Source organism: Lipotes vexillifer, unplaced genomic scaffold (assembly GCF_000442215.2).
Source record: "Lipotes vexillifer unplaced genomic scaffold, Lipotes_vexillifer_v1.1 scaffold149, whole genome shotgun sequence".
Lineage (NCBI taxonomy): Eukaryota > Metazoa > Chordata > Mammalia > Artiodactyla > Lipotidae > Lipotes > Lipotes vexillifer.
In genome coordinates, this window is record NW_006779962.1 from 2293246 (window position 1) to 2297692 (window position 4447).

The window sequence follows — 4447 nt, forward strand, 5'->3', positions numbered from 1 at the left end:
CAGGCGGACTCCCAACCACTGCGCCACCAGGGAAGCCCCAGCTTTATTAACAGTGGAAAACTTGAAACCACCCAATATTCATCAGTAGATGACTAAAAGAAAAAAAACAAATTGTGGTGTATTCATTGAATGATACCCTTCTCTGCAATAAAAGTGAATTGCTGATACCTACAATAACATCTGTGAATCTCATACACTTCCTGTTGAACAAAAGCAGATGGTCAAAAGAATACATAGTGTATAATTCCATTGATAGAGTTCTAGAATAGTCTAAATGAATTTATGATGATAGATATGTTGATAGAAGTCAAATCAATGTTTCCATTGGGTGAATGGGGAGACGATTTTCTGCCAAGTGTCCCAAGGGCACTTTTCTGGCAGGAAGAAAATTTTTTATTTTTTTTGCGGTACGCGGGCGTCTCACTGTTGTGGCCTCTCCCGTTGCGGAGCACAGGCTCCGGACGCGCAGGCTCAGCGGCCATGGCTCATGGGCCCAGCCGCTCCGCGGCATGTGGGATCTTCCCAGACCGGGGCACGAACCCACGTTCCCTGCATCGGTAGGCGGACTCTCAACCACTGCGCCACCAGGGAAGCCCGAAAATTTTTATATCATGATTAGAGATGGTTACATGAAATTACGGAGTTGTTAAAATCCCTCAACTATACACCTAAAATGTGTACTTATTGTGTATAATTGTATGTAAATTATATAAAGCTGACAAAATCATGGAATAAGAGGCTACAGTGAAGGTTAATGATGATGAAATCAATAGAAATTATAACAAATATTTTAGTAATTCATTAAGAACAGATCCATTTCAAATAGAAATAATGTGTAACATGTTCTTGGATTGTTGATAATCCAAATAATGATGAGTAATGAGTCAAATGATCAAACTGGAGAAAGTACTGAAATTTTGACATACTGCCATCTAAAACTCACAATCTGTATCTAAAAATGAGAAAATCTATGACAACCTAATAGTATGTGTTATCAATTCCAAGTATTTAGGTTCAGTCATTACACCAGAAACTTTATGTGTTCTGAATTCTTACAGCTTATCTGTGAAAAAAGGCTTGATACAATTTTTTTTGAACTTGACAATCCTAAAATTTGCATATTATAAAATGAAATATTAATTTGAAACTTTCATAAATGCAATAAGATTTCATCAATCTTACTAGAAAAAAGACTGAATTACGTTTGTGTTCCTTGTATAGAAAATGATCTTCAACCTCATTGCTGAGATAAAAGTGTATGAAGCCCAAATATATAACTTTTATAGAGTTGTGTTTGCAGCTTAACTATTTTTTTCTGAATTTTTAATATTTGTGGGGTTTGTCCGTTTTCAAGATTTGTAATTTGTGCTATTCATTTCAAATAAATATTAAAGACACCCCTCAAGTTGTATAAACTTTGGGCTCTACAACTCCTGAGCATACCTTGGATCAATGAATCTCTTGAGTGTAAAAAGCAATTCATGGAAAAACGCATTCAGTCTAATTTGATAAAGTTCAAAAACACGCTAAGCTTCATATATTTACAGATTAAAGACAACCGTGGTAATATTATAAGGAAAGAGCCACAGCAGGCTCAGAAGCAGGATGAAATTATGACTTTAGTGGCCCTAGGCACTTTTTGCCTTCAGGGGCACTTTCCTCCTTAAAAATATCAAAATTTATATTTTATGACTGTATTGGTATAAAGACAAATAAATGGTAAATATTAAAAGATTTTCTTCAACCTAATATTCCACTTGTTTTCTGACTTTATAAGAAGTTAAAACATTTCTGTGTGTCCCTAGCCCAAGCTACCCTGTAAAATGGAGGAGCCCCTCTGTTTAGGATTCATGGTAATATTCCATTTCTTACACCGTGGTGAGTAGATTAGCATTTTATAAATATCCTTTCATGGCTACTTTAATAAAAACGTATGTAATACATTCTTCAAGGATACACATTAAAATGGTTATCTCAGGAAAACAGAGATTCCGGTGATTATTTTTCCATCTTCTCTTTCAAAAAAAGTTTTTTTTTCCAATAGCCAGCCAGATCCCTAGTTTTCAAAAGCATTAATATTATTTTAAAAAGGATACCTACACAGGGCTTCCCTGGTGGCGCAGTGGTTGAGAGTCCGCCTGCCGATGCGGGGGACGCGGGTTCGTGCCCCAGTCCGGGAAGATCCCACGTGCCGCAGAGCGGCTGGGCCCGTGAGCCATGGTCACTGAGCCTGCATGTCCGGAGCCTGTGCTCCACAATGGGAGAGGCCACAACAGTGAGAGGCCCGCGTACCGCAAAAAAAAAAAAAAAAAAAAAGATACCTACACAATTTATAGTGCAATATAGTTCCACACAGTTTTGTAACTTTCTTATTTAAACACTGTATTTGAATTTGGCCAACACAGTCCACCAGGCAGGGAAAAATCTAGAAACGAGAATAACGGTCTTCGCCTCGCGCTCGGGATTGTTAAATTTCCATAACAGGCATCGGGGCTTTCCGATAAGCCACGCCCTCTTTCTGGAATGTTCTTCACCAGGACCCTGCCCCCTTCTTCCCTGGCTCGCCCCTTCTCTTTCTTCCGTTAGGGTTCTGCTCGGTAAGATCGTCGCTGGCTGACCTGTCTGGATCGGGCCTATCTCAGCCTCTGCTTTCCTTTAGAGCCTTGATCAGAACTAGTAATTATTTCGTTTTTCTGTTTCCTCTATTAGAGTATAAGCTAGTGGTGACGTCTCGTCGGCGAAGTCAGTAGTAAGCGTTAAAAAAAAAAAAATGGGTAGGATTCCCAGGTGGTTTTACTCATATTTTTTACTGTTTTTTTTTACTGTTTTACTGTACTGTTTTCTCTCTTTCCAATACTTAATGTACCCCTTTCCTATGATACAAAGTATACATTTCCCCCAAAGTACGTGTTGATTACATATTATATTTTAGGTCTTTAAAGGAAATCTAAAGAGAAAAAAAATTCCTTCGCGACCCGTAACACCCCTGCTGAAACTCCTGAGGCGTCGAAAAGAGAAGAAAAAAGGACTGGACAGAAAAGACAGCAGGGTAGGCGTCCAGGTTACCCGAGGTGGGCGCGTCGGGAAGCGGCCACTACCCGGAGAAATCCTGGGCAAGCCCGCGGTGAAACCGCGGCCTCAAGCTTTCTCCACGCCCCGCCGCCCCGCCGCCCCTCACGGACGCTCCTGATTGGCCGGCCCCGGGAGCCCGGAAGTGACGCCACGCCGGGCTTCCCGGCCTCCCGGCGGATCCCGGGCGTGACTCTTCCCACGCCCCGCCCCTCGGGGCACCAAAACAAGAAAGCGGCGGCCGGGGCGGGGCCTTCGGACGGCCGACGCCGCGCAGAGGGCGGGGCCTGTGCTCGGGGCTTCCTCGGGTTGGGTGGTCGGTTGCGGACTGAGGCGCCGTAGCGTGCGCCCGCACTTCCGTCCTCGGCCGACTGTTGAGTCGAGGCATGGAGGCGGAGGCTTGTTAGCGGCCGGGGGGAGGCCGAGACGGTTGAGGAGAGCGGCGGACTCGCGGCCGCAGTCCCGGTGAGCGTGGGAGCGCGCGCGGCATAACCGTCGCAGCGCGTGAGGCCTGGGTGGGTGGGGGAGGGGCGGCGCGAGCTCGGCCGCGTCCCTCAGGAGAGTTGCGGCGCCCGAGGCGGGAGCATCCCCGCGGCGTCCGGTGGGCCGCCCTCTGGTTCTCTCCCTTCGCGTCGTCTGCACTGCCGTCCCGTGTGAGCTCTTCTGAGTCTGGGCGCTGCGTAGTTTCGGTGGGAGTGAGTGGGGTGTCTCGCTACAGAAAGTCTCTGTCCGCTCGGCGCCCCCTGCTTCCTCCTGCTGGGGTTCGTGCCTTTGGAGAGTGTGCCCCTCCCGAGTGGCCACCTGAGCCCTCCCTGCCCCACCTGAAGGCGATGGAGCGCTGACAGCCAACCAGAGGGGCCTTTGCCGTCCTCCCCACCTTCCAGGAATGACGATGTGCCAAGACCCGTGTGGCCCAGAAGGAACTGGGCACGAGGCTCGAAGGAAGAAGAGCCCACGGCTGGTCAGATAAGAGGCAGAGATGTTAGCTGCTGACGATCCTAGGGCTGAACTCACCTGCTAATTGGGGGACTTTCTGACAAAGTGCCTCGCTGTCCCCAGCATGGGGACGAGGTCTCCCGTGGAGCCACTCCCCCTGTGGAGTCAGAATGGCAGTTGCACTGTTTCTTCGTTCCTTGTAGACCCACAGGCACGTTGTCTCACCTCTGGGAGCTTGAGCTCTGTCATCAAATGGTAATATTTGGGTCTACTTGATAAGGATTGATGTGAAACCCAGGTGAGAGAGCGAGTCTAAAAACCACTTCCTCAGTTTTGTTTTGTTTTGCTTTTTCAGAAATGTTCTTTTGGGGGCCAGAGTCTAGGTATATATGAATGCAGATCCTCACCCATTCTCAAATAAACCCAGGAATCTCGACTGAGA